At 41.1% G+C, this 13,147-nt stretch overlaps 1 protein-coding gene across 3 annotated transcripts in view; it reads left to right on the top strand.

Moving 5' to 3' along the window:
- The first annotated feature begins 638 nt into the window (after positions 1-638).
- ip6k1 (inositol hexakisphosphate kinase 1) overlaps positions 639-13,147 on the top strand; it is a 69,719-nt gene continuing 57,210 nt past the window's right edge. For all 3 annotated transcript variants that reach the window (XM_029692852.1, XM_029692853.1, XM_029692854.1), the window contains exon 1: positions 639-1,307. The gene's annotated coding sequence lies outside the window, so the exon portion shown is untranslated. The remainder of the gene's footprint in view (positions 1,308-13,147) is intronic.

The raw sequence follows: 13,147 nt of genomic DNA on the forward strand, positions 1-13,147 counted from the left end.
TTCTGAGATGACTGTTCTAAAACATGTTTTTGGGTTTAAAAGTCATCAATATCGAAACTTTCAGATGAAGTTTGTGAGTGAATTAAACATGTCCTATTGCTTTCATTGAGCTTATTTTCTCACCGCTCAGAGTTTATCTTGGATTTAAGAACATTTACAATAACTTTATTTTTAAGAATCTAATATCTTCTTAACTTTTTGCTTATTAAGGAGAAACATGAGAAATAGCGCAATATATTTTCCAATAACCTTTTTGAGGAATAGGAACTTTGCTTAATTTCATTCTTAAATCTATAGTTAAGGAAAAAAATGCCATGTTAAGAAGACATTTCTTCTTAATAAGGTTTTGTGAATCTGGGCCCAGATCTCCCTATATTTTTCTGTTCCCAAAACATTTTTATTTTACCAAAACTACGAACACAATGCATTGAATTTTATAGAATTTACGTTTTTCCAAAGTTGTAAAAAAATTGCCATGTTTTGAAGGAGTGCAAGGTCAAATAGAGTTTGTGCACAAGCTTACTTTCCACAGAAGAGGCGTTCCCTAACGAAAATATGCAAATATATGATACAACGCGCCAATAGAATCTCGTGCTTGGCTTTACCCACCCTCCTTACTTGTTCTGCCCACTATGCTTCATAAACTACCGCTTTAAACGACACATATGAACGATCTTGGATTAGTTATAAATCTCTTTGTTAGCGTCAGTCCTACAATTGAACCAATCACCGACGAAGGGGCGTTGACTATGGCTATAGAAACTTCGGCTTGCCTCCAGAAGAAGAAGAAGAAGAAGAAAAATGTCGTCTGCACGAACATCCGACAAAACCGTTGCCGAAGACCAAAACCGTCACAAAATGTCGTCATAATATATGCCGTTATTTTAGACGGGAGAGTGACACACATATATTCTTACCTGAACTGAGGGACTCGAATTAGCTATTGTGCTAAACCGAGTCGTTGCTAACTAGCTAGCCCGGTTATCGTGTGTTTTAGTCAGACATTTAGCTAGCGTTAGTTAAGGTTACAGAAGTACCTACCACCTGAATACCCTTTCTCAGGTTGCAAACATGTCCTAGCTAGTTAGCTATGTTGACTTGTAGCGAACATTAACTACACCGATTTAAGTCAACGTTAGCAAGCTGAAATGCAGTCACACAGGCTACAAGTTATCTGCTAACGCGTTAGCTAGCTAAGGTTATTTCGGTTCGGGGCACGGTAGGCAGGGGTCTGTCCTGTTTGCCCTCCGATTTGGGATTTTCACAAATTTGCTTTTCATCTGTCAAACTGAGGATTCACAAACCCGGTAAGTAAACAACGTTAGCTAACATTGGTATAATGTGTAACGTTAGCGTAGTTGTAAAACTAGTTGTTCGAGCATTGCCAAAAACGCCTTTTAGCTACCTATATAGTCAAATATGTTTATTTAGCTGAGCTAAAGTCTTTATTGGATTAAGCATACCTAACGTACATATTCTGGTGGGCTAACTGACAAGCTAACGTTATACTCCTCGCACAATGTAATCAGCAAACGTTACAATCTGGATCTTTGCCAGTGTTGGTTGTTGATACTGCAATGACTGATATAAACATGAATGTTATAATGTTTGCTGTAGCTATCCATCCTGTGATAGAACCTTTTTGAAAAACATCAACCATTTTTTTTCTTTTAGTGTTATGGCAGTAAATAACTGCTCAGACTCAAAGCCTCCATCGTGCAATGAAAACATGTTAGGTCGGTATTCAGCTGTGACAACCTATGGTCAATGTAACACTCACATTGAGGAGCAAGTGTGACTTAATCTGCCTCATGTATTTAAATATCAAGGATTGTATTGTCAAAATAACGCTGTGTGTACGTACTCGTAGATATTTAGTACATATAGGCCTATCATATATTCATTAATGTGCTTATCTTTCCCATTTTCTACACATGTATTTAGTGTCTCTGAGGATGTGGTAAAGGGATATTAGTTATCGAAAACCCTACTCTGTTATGTGGTGTTTTCAGCGGTTTACATTCGTCCCACATTTGGCTCCATGTCAACTACAATTCCAACGTGGTGTTTTTAACGTTTTAGAGCTGTTTTGCACATATCCACAAGCTGTATGTGCCTCCAGTTGACAAACTACACGAACTCCCCAGTTGGGTTTACACACAGGTGTTCGGAGCACGCTAGATAGCTATGAAAAGCCAACTGACATTTACTCCTGAGGTGCTGACCTGTTGCACCCTCTACAACCACTGTGATTATTATTATTCGACCGTGCTGGTCATCTATGAACATTTGAACATCTTGGCCATGTTCTGTTATAATCTCCACCCGGCACAGCCAGAAGAGGACTGGCCACCCCTCAGAGCCTGGTTCCTCTCTAGGTTTCTTCCTTGGTTCTGGCCTTTCTAGAGAGTTATTCCTAGGGAGTTTTTCCAAGCCACCGTGCTTCTACACCTGCATTGCTTGCTGTTTGGGGTTTTAGGCTGGGTTTCTGTACAGCACTTTGAGATATCAGCTGATGTAAAAAGGGCTATATAAATACATTTGATTGTTTTATAATTAGCACAGGTGGCTGCATATATCTTCTGTCTGTCTTTCGTAGTGACATGGAGATAAACAGTGTCTGAACACTAATAAAGGTGTGTAGTAATTTAACCTTTTTGTTTTTGTAAAGATACGTTCCTTATGTTTCCAAAAATGTACCACAAGCGATGCATGTTAATGATTAGAGTAAGTGTCGGGGCTCTTAACAAAACTCCCCCCGGTCAGAAGACACCATCATCAGTAGGCGCTAAAGCAGTTAGCATCTATGAATGTGATAGGGGGGTATCAGTTGAATGATTTATGTGATCACATATTAGGATCAAATCCAGCTGTGGGTTTTGAAAAGCCAGTTGGTCCTGGCATGTCCACAGTGTATCTGTACTAATATCATCAGTGTGTCATTCTGTAGCCTGTCCCACCGGGACATCCTAGAGTTGCTGCCTGCCCCGCTGTCGGGCTGTGCCCCATCAATTAGCATGTGTCACCTGTTGAATGTGTCTCTGTGCCAAATGTTATTTTTTTCCACATGCAGCGTCCCTATACGTTCCCCTCTGGAGGTCACCCACCTAGCCCGTCTCTCTGGCTCCGGTGTGCTGGCTGACCTCCCTGGAGTATTGAAGTTGATGGGGGGTGTTTGAGTGGCATTCCGTAGCCATGTTATTAGACATAGCTGTTGTTGAAGGATATCGCTGAAGGCTAGGGGCCTAACCCATTATGGTTGGTGTCTTGGGGAGGGAAAAGGCGTCAGTATTGTGCTGTTTTAACTGTTTGGTGTCTGTCACTGCACAGCTCTCTTTCTTCAAAAGCATAATCCCATATAGAGAAATCACACACCACTGACGAAACTAAAGCAATATACATTTGCAGACTTGCATGTTGTAAGTTATGACATGTCTGTGATAAGGTGTTGATTAAGCATTTCTTTTTATAAAGCTTTTTTAACAAGCGTTCCCAGGAGTTAACCTACATGCCCATTCAATAGGCCTACCTCCACCCAGCTATTACACATGTTCATTCAAAACCTCCACCTCTAGCCTAAATATGTGTGTGTGTGTTTTTTTTTTCTTAAAGGTTTATTTTATAATTTTTTGTTTTTTTTAACCCTTTTTTTCTCCCCAATTTCGTGGTATCCAATTGGTAGTAGTTACAGTCTTGTCTCATCGCTGCAACTCCCGTACGGACTCGGGAGAAGCGAAGGTTGAAATTCTGTTTTTATTTGGGGAACAAAATAAGATTCAGACTCAAGTTCCATTTCATTGAGACCTTCTCTCACACCAAGCCATAGTTCAGTTGTCCATGAGAAAGTCTACTCATGCAACACAGCCCCTGAGGGCCACTCCACATCACCAAGTCCAAATATAGAATGTACATATAGTTGCCTCCATTTAAGTCTGAATATGCAAGATGTCTACAATGAAAAGCATAAAGACAAAGAGAGCACAGCACACAAGTTAAAAAGCATAAAACCAAAAAATTAAGACATTCAGTGAGTCTCAGGAATGCAGTGTCATAGATCAAAGGTCTTTGTTCTCAATTTTCCAATATTTTTCTCTCCATTTTTAATTTTTTTTTATACAGTAACTATTAACAGGTGAACAGATGGATTGTATTACAGTACCAGATTTTTCCACTTTGACCATTAAACAAAATCAGATGTTATATACTCAATCCATTTTGACAGTCACTATGAATACATTTTTTTTTTCTGTAGTCTCAGAAAAGGTCAGCCTCTCCATCACACAGATCACATGTTATCCAGTCGTCTACCGCGGACGCCTTTTGATTCTAACTGTTATTAGGGCTTTCTTACTTGCTATTAGGAGTATCCCCCAATCAAGCGTGGTCCCTGAATCCCCCCCCCAAAAAAAATAACCTTTTATTTAACTAGGCAAGTCAGTTAAGAACTAATTATTATTTACAATGACAGGCTACCGGGGAACAGTGGGTCGACTGCCTTGTTCAGGGGCAGAACGACAGATTTATTTTATTTTTATTTTTTTTTACCTTGTCAGCTTTGGGGATTTGATCCAGCAACCTTTCAGTTACTGGCCCAACGCTCTAACCTTTAGGCCCCTGAATACAGAACCTCACCTCTGCATGGGACATCAACCTTAAATATGTCTTCTATGCATGTCCTGCCAATATGGAACAAGCTTAGTGCATTCACAAAATATGTGGTAATGGTTTGCCTCATTGGACCCACATGATGTCCAACAACCCCATTCCACTACTCTGATGTCTTTCTGCAGAGGAGTGATAAAGAAGCGCGTCATATTTTTCTATCCAAATTCCCTCCCAAGTCAATGATCTTGTTAATTTCCGTAGTGATTGGAATAAGGGTTCCCGAGTGGCGCAGCGGTCTAAGGCACTGCATCTCAGTGCAAGAGGTGTCACTACAGTCCCTGGTTTCGAATTCAGGCTGCATCACATCCGGCCGTGATTGGGAGTCCAATAGGGTGGCGCGCAATTGACCCAGCGTCGTTCAGGTTTGGCTGGGGTAGGCCGTCATTGTAAAGAAGAATTTGTTGTTAGCTGACTTGCCTACTTAAATGAAACAAAGGTTTCCTACACAGAAATGACCATGTTCCCTTTCCCATTTCTCTCTTACACACAGCAACTTCACACCCCTTGACTTTTTCCACATTTTGTTGCTTGAATTTCAAATTGATAAAATACATTTTTTTTGTCACAGGCCTAGCCCATAATGTTGAAGTGGAATTATGTATTTAGACATTTTTACTGAATACAGAATGAAAAGCTGAAATGTCTTTAGTCAATAAGTATTCAACCTCTTTTGTTATGGCAAACCTAAATTAAGTTCAGGAGTAAACATTTGCTTAACAAGTCACATAATAAGTTGCATGGACTCACTCTTTGTGCAATAATGTTTAACAGGATTTTTGAATGACTACCTTATCTTTGTATACCACACATACAATTGACCGTTAAGGTCCCTAAGTCGGCAGTGAATTTCAAACACAGATTCAACCACAAAGACCAGGGAGGTTTTCCAATGTCTCGCAAAGAATTATTACTATTGGCAGATGTTTTTTTTTACACAACAACAGAATAACATTGAATATGCCTTTGAGCATCGTGAAGATATTAATTACACTTTGGATGATGTGTCAATACACCAAGTCACTTCAAAGATACAGGCGTCCTTCCTAACTCAGTTGCCGGAGAGGAAGGAAACTGCTCAGGAATTTCACCATGAAGCCCATGGTGACTTTAATTAAAACAGTTACAGAGTTTGATGGCTGTGATAGGAGAAAACTGAGGATGGATCAGCAACATCAAATCCTATTAGTCACATGCGCCGAATACAACAGGTGTAGACCTTACAGTGAAATGCTGAATACAACAGGTGTAGACCTTACAGTGAAATGCTTGCTTACAAGCCCTTAACCAACAATGCTTGAAGAAAAGTGTTAAGTTAAAAATAGGAAATAAAAGCAGCATAGTTTAACAGCAGCAGTAAAATAACAATAGCGAGGATATATACAGGGGGTACCAGTACAGAGTCAATGTGGGGGGGCACCAGTTAGTTGAGGTAATATGTACATGTAGGTCGAGTTAAAGTGACTATGCGTAGATTATAAACAGAGAGTAGCAGCAGTGTAAATGAGGGGTCTGGGTAGCTATTTGATTAGCTGTACAGAAGTCTTACTGCTTGGAGGTAGAAGCTGCTAAGAAGCCTTTTGGACCTAGACTTGGTGCTCCGGTACCGCTTACCGTGTGGTAGCAGAGAGAACAGTCTATGACTAGGGTAGCTGGAGTCTTTGACAATTTTTAGGGCTTTCCTCTGACACCACCTGGTATAGAGGTCCTGGATGGCAGGAAGCTTAAGTCCATACGCACTACCCTCTGTAGTGCCTTGCGGTCGGAGGCTGAACAGTTGCCATACCAGGCAGTGATGCAACCAGTCAGGATGTTCTTGATGGTGCAGCTGTAGAACCTTTTGAGGACCCATGCCAAATCTTTTCAGTCTCCTGAGGGGGAAAAGGTTTTGTCGTGCCCTCTTCATGACTGTCTTGGTGTGCTTGGACCATGTTGGTGATGTGGACACCAAGGAACTTGAAGCTCTCAACCTGCTCCACTACAGCCCCGTCGATGAGAATGGGGACCGTGCTCGGTCCTCCTTTTCCTGTAGTCCACAATCATCTGCTTTTGTCTTGATCACTTTGAGGGGTGAGGTTGTTGACCTGGCACCGCACGGCCAGGTCTCTGACCTCCCTATAGGCTGTCTCATCGTTGTCGGTGATTAGGCTTACCACTGTGGTCATCGGCACTTTGGTTCCTACCCTAAGTGTTTGGTTCCTAAAAAAAATCACAATAACTCCACCCTGGCATTTTAATTTGTTTTCATTTCAAAACACTATTCAAAGTGCCCACTATCATATTCTAGAATAATCATTTTATTTCCATGATTCCAACATTTCACCCAAGTGTTTTGCTCTAAATCATAAGTCAAATCGCTATTGCAACGTTTGGTTCAAAATAAGGTTTATTCCTGCAGCCCTACATGGCAGTGTGACAATTTATCTCAAATTGAGTGCAGCAAATGCAGAAAATGTATGGAAATACCCCCAAAATATTTTGGGTTGAAGTTGAATTGAGCAGTATAATTCAGTCCCGTGTGGCTCAGTTGGTAGAGCATGGCGTTTGCAACGCCAGGGTTGTGGGTTCGATTCCCACGGGGGACCAGTACGGGGGGGAAAAAATGTATGAAATGTATGTATTCACTACTGCAAGTTGCTCTGGATAAGAGCGTCTGCTAAATGACTAAAATGTATAAAACAATCACAATGGAGAAAGACCCATTTGAAATGACTTGATGTATGTGTTGCCACCCTGAAGTGTATTTATAAAGCAAATTTCATAAATGTTCTAATTTAAAAACATAAAATACCGTCATACCGTGATTTTTCAAAAAAAAATTCAATACCGTGAGATGTTTTGTCCATATCGCCCAGCCCAACCTGAAGGGCCCTCGTATTGAGGATCAGTATGGCGGATGTGTTGTTACCTACTCTTACCACCTGGGGGCGGCCCGTCAGGAAGTCCAGGATCCAGTTGCAGAGGGAGGTGTTTAGTCCCAGGGTCCTTAGCTTAGTGATGAGCTTTGAGAGCACTATGGTGTTGAACGCTGAGCTGTAGTCAATGAACAGCATTCTCACATAGGTGTTCCTTTTGTCCAGGTGGGAAAGGGCAGTGTGGAGTGCAATAGAAATTGCATCATCTGGATCTGTTGGGGCGGTATACAAATTGGAGTGGGTCTAGGGTTTCTGGGATAATGGTGTTGATGTGAGCCATGACCAGCCTTTTAAAGCACTTCCTTCATGGCTACAGACGTGAGTGCTACGGGTCGGTAGTCATTTAGGCAGGTTACCTTAGTGTTCTTGGGCACAGGCACTATGGTGGTCTGCTTGAAACAACATGATGGTATTACAGACTGAGTCAGGGACAGGTTGACATGTCAGTGAAGACACTAGCCAGTTTGTTAGGTCCAGGTCCGACATTGTAGTTACTCCACAATATGAACAGAAGGAATCCTGTCCTGGACCTGTTCTATCACCACGCTAAAGAGGCTTATTAGGGTCACCTTTTGCTCTCTCTCTCTCTCTCTTCTGCGCCTCCTGTCTCTCGCTCGCTCTCTCGCTCATTCTCTCTCTCAGCTGTCGCCCTTCTGTTCTGTTGGGTCCTGAAACATGGCTTCAATTTTAGAGGGGACTGTCGCTTGTTTGGAGTTTTGAACTGATTTGGAGTGGGGCTTGAACCAGAGGGCGAAGTATGACTGTACTTCAATGATTCCCTGGAAGAAAAAAAAAAAAAAGTGAAAACCCCCCCCCCCCCCCGAAACTGAACAGGAAGGAAGTTTATGCCAAACACTTAAGGCTTTAATCCCTCCCTCTTTGAGCCCTACTCGTCGGTCGGTCTGTTGAGCTGAGTGCCAGCCAGTCAGTCTCTCCTATAGGACTAGCACAACATGGCTAGCGAGCTCTGACTGAGATAACAGGAAGAGAAGGAAAATACTAAGGCTGGATACTACTGTACTTCTCTCATCACAAGGAAGATGTCAGAATGAGCAGGTAAAGGGTAGACTTATGTAGCTACTTTTCTTCAGTTGTATCTTTTCAATGCTAGTTGATAGTCCCTTCATTCCTAGTTTGAACCACAGTGGTGTGAATCTTCTCTTTATTAAACAGGATATTTTGAAGCTCCGTTTTAATTCCATGTTGTTTGGGATAGACGGAGGTCGTAGCTTGGAATCCTATTCGTTGTAGGCTACGGTATGTTTCATCTCCGTTGCACTGACACCGACCGTCGGAGGAGAATGCTTTTTTTAAAAACATTTTTTTTTTTTAATGGTAATGTGATCAAACAAAGCAGTGTCAGATTATCGTGGTTGTCATGGGGAAATAATGTGACGTAGTAAAGATTCATCTATATATGACGAAAGTGTGTTATGTGAATGGTTGGCTGATTTTCTTGCAGTAACCTAGTTTATTGCGACTAGAGACAAAGTGCTGTCTCCTTTTAACAGGGATTTTTCTGCAGTTGTAATCCTTGGGCTGGCCGCCTAAGCGTTTTCTCGGAAAAACCCAAGTGTAAAAAGAAAAAAGAATTACAACAAAACCAGATATAAACTATGTAGAAAAGATAATGGACCTAATATATTTTTTCAATTATAGTATCTTTGAGAACATAACCACCAAAAGAGAACAACAGTCACCAAAATGAATAAAATCTAGACAGGGAGAATTGAAATTTCCCAAAACAATTAATTTAGCAGTACTAATTTTGTTATTGTTTGAGCAAAATAAAATAGAATTAGCCTTGGCCAAATGCATAGAATCGCAGGAAATGAACTGCGACATTTTCTCTCAGCTGCATGGTAAAATGTGTGTAATTGCAGGAAATATGCTTACTTTTTTTTTATGGAGGCCTCAAACCATCACATTTTATTTATTAAGCCCTTTTTTACATCAGCAGTTGTCACAAAGTACTTATATAGAAACCCAGCCTAAAACACCAGAGAGCAAGCAATGCAGATGTAGAAGCACAGTGGCTAGGAGAAAAAAAAACTTCCTTGAAAAGCCTGGAACCTAGAAAGAAACCTAGAGAGGAACCAGGTTCTGTGTGCTGGGTGGAGATTATAAGAGTACGTGGCCGTTAAGGCCAGATCGTTTTTTTCAAATGTCCATAGAAGACCAGCAGGGTGAAGTAATAATCACAGTGGTTGTAGAGGGTGCAACAGGATAGAGTAAATGTCAGTTGGCTTTTCATAGCCGAGCATTCAGAGGTCGAGACAGCAGGTGCCGTGTGGGGGGGTGGGGTGTGAGTCGTAAAAGCAGGTCTGGGACAAGGTGGTTAGGATTCCATAGCTGCAGCCTAACAACAGAAACTGGATCAGCAGCACGACCAGGTGGACTGGGGATTGTGACAGCCAAGTCAGTGGACAGGAATGAAGATCACGCCAGTGACTCAATCCATTTAGGTTGAGTGTAGGAAACAAGAAAAAGCCTGGTACGACGTGATGCACCTCTCCCAGGGGATGGCGTTGGAGAGCGTGAGCATTCTAGTGACTCAGCCCCCCTTTTTAATATGGTCAGAGATAAAGAATCCCAGTGGAGATAAGGGAACCGGCCAGGCAGAGACAGCAAGGGTGGTTGGTCGCTCCAGTGCCTTGTCGTTCACCTTCGGTCCCCTGGGTAGGACCACGCTCAATCATAGGACCTACTGAAGAGATGAGTCTTCAGTAAAGACTTAAAGGTTGAAACCGAGTCTACGTCTCTCACATAGATAGGCAGACCATTCCATAAAAATGTATTTCTATAGGAGAAAGCCCTGCCTCCAGCTGTTTGCTCAGAAATTCTAGGAATAATAAGGAGGCCTGCGCCTTGTGACCGTAGCGTACGTGTAGGTATGTACGGCAGGACCAAATCGTCTGGTAGGAGCAAGTCCATGTAATGCTTTGTAGGTTAGCAGTAAACACCTTGAAATCCACCCTGGCCTTAACAGGAAGCCAGTGTAGAGAGACTAGCACTGGAGAAATATGATCAAATGTTTTGGTTCTAGTCAAGATTCTAGCAGCCGTGTTTAGCACTAACTGAAGATTATTTAGTGTTTTATCCAGGTAGCTGGAGAGTAAAGCATTACAGTAGTCTAATCTAGTGACAAACGCATGGATTCGTTTTTCTGCCAGAAAATGTTAGCCAAAAAGTGTCAGATTTTTTTTTGCAACGTTACAAAGCTGGAAAAATGCTGCTCTTTAAAATTTTTTGATATGTTTATCAAAAGAGAGATCGGGGTCCAGAGTAATGCAGAGGTCCTTCAGTTTTATTTGAGCCGACTGTACAACTATCATTGTCAAACAGCAGATCTCTTTGTTTCCTTATGTCTGAAACACAGGCTTCCAGTGTAGGCAATTTAGGTGCTTCACTATGTTTCATTGAAATGTACAGCTGTGTGTCATCTGCATGGCAGTGAAAGTTGACATTGTATTTCCGAATGACCACTAAGAGGTAGCATATATAGTGAAAACAATAGTGGTCCTAGAACGGAACCTTGAGGAACACTTAAACTTACCATTGATTTGTCAGAGGACAAACCATCCACAGAGATGAACTGACATCTTTTTGATAAGATCTAAACCAGGCAAGAACGTGTCCATGTAGACCAATTTGGGTTTCCAATCTCTCCAAAAGAATGTGGTGATCGATGGTGTAGAAAGCGGCAGGTCAATTAGCAGGAGGACAAACACAAAGTCTTGGTCTGACTTCATTAAAAGGTCATTTACCACCTTCACGGGTGCGATCTCAGTGCTATGAGGACTGGAGCGTTTAGTAGACATTATCTGTCTTCAGAAAGGCAGTGAGTTGCCTAGCAACAACTTTTTCTTACATTTTTGAGAGGAATGAGAAATTCGATATAGGCTGTAATTTAAAAAAAAAAAGTAATTTTAAACAAAATACTATTTCAGTAGAGGCTTTGTTGCTGACGCTTTTATTACGTTTGGTACACATCTGGTAGATGGGCCCTCATATGTATAACATATGTATCCCTATCTCTTTCAGTAGTTTAGTTGGAATAGGGTTCAGTAGGCAGCTGGAAGGTTTGGAGGCAATTTACTATTTGTGAATGTTTCAAAAGATACATGATTTAAAAAAAACGAATACTTCAGTGTCTCCATTGATCCTCGGTCCTCTAAAATGTAATGTAAATGTAATCTAAAATGTAAATGTAATCTGTCACGCCGCCTGCTACGCCCACCACCTACGCCCACCACCTACGCCCACCACCTACGCCCATAAAAGAAAATACCTGTGTGAGTGCAGTCTTTTTTTTTTTTTGTTCAGTGTGATCAGTTCATAGTGAAGGGCATTGGAGATGAACAGCTGTCTAGTTCTGCCTTGTGCCTTCTCCACCCGCCTCCGGGTTATTTTCACTGGTAAGTTGCATCACCCTTGTCCCCTTGTCGACACGTTTGACATACTACCATCTACTATTCATGTCATGGAGTATTCTGTTAATTAAACCAACAACATTTTGACTACAGACAGTATTCACACCCCTTGACTTTTCTCCTATTTTTGTTGTTACAGCCTGAATTTAAAATGGACAACGTTGAGATTTTCTTTTGTCACTGGCCTACTACACACAATTTCCCATAATGTCAAAGTGGAATTATGTTTTCTGTAAGTTTTTTTACAACTTTAATTAAAAAAATGAAAAGCTGAAATGTCTTAAGTCAATAAGTATTCAACCCCTTTGTTATGGCAAACCTAAATAATTTAAAGAGTACAAATGTGCTTAAGAAGTTTACATACTCACTCTGTATTTAATAATAGTATTTAACATGGTTTTTGAATGACTACCTCATCTCTCTACCCCACACATACAATTATCTGTAAGGTCCCTCAGTCGAGCAGTGAATTTCAAACACAAATTTCGAAAACAAAATGTTTATTCTTTCAGTGAAATACGGAACCGTTCCGTATTTTATCTAACTGATGGCATCCCTAAGTCTAAATATTGCTATTACATTGTACAGCCTTCAATGTTATGTCATAATTAATTACGGCCTTTGTTAGGAATAAATGGACTTCACACAGTTCGCAATGAGCCAGGCGGCCCAAACTGCTGCATATACCCTGACTGCTTGCACGGAACGCAAGAGAAGTGACACAATTTCTCTAGTTATAAGAAATTCATGTTAGCAGGCAATATTAACTAAATATGCAGGTTTAAAAATATATACTTGTGTATTGATTTTAAAGAAAGGCATTGATGTTTATGGTTAGGTACATTGGTGCAACGACAGTGCTTTTTTCGCAAATGTGCTTGTTAAATCATCACCGTTTGCCGAAGTGGGCTGTGATTCAATGAGAAATGAACAGGCACCGCATCGATTATATGCAACGCAGGACACGCTAGATAAATTAGTAATATCATCAACCATGTGTAGTTAACTAGTGATTATGTTAAGATTGATTGTTTTTTTATAAGATAAGTTTAATGCTAGCTAGCAACTTACCTTGGCTTCTTGCTGCCCTCGTGTAACAGGTAGTCAGCCTGCCATGCAGGCTCCTCGTGGAGTGCA

Source organism: Salmo trutta, chromosome 16, assembly GCF_901001165.1.
Source record: "Salmo trutta chromosome 16, fSalTru1.1, whole genome shotgun sequence".
NCBI lineage: Eukaryota > Metazoa > Chordata > Actinopteri > Salmoniformes > Salmonidae > Salmo > Salmo trutta.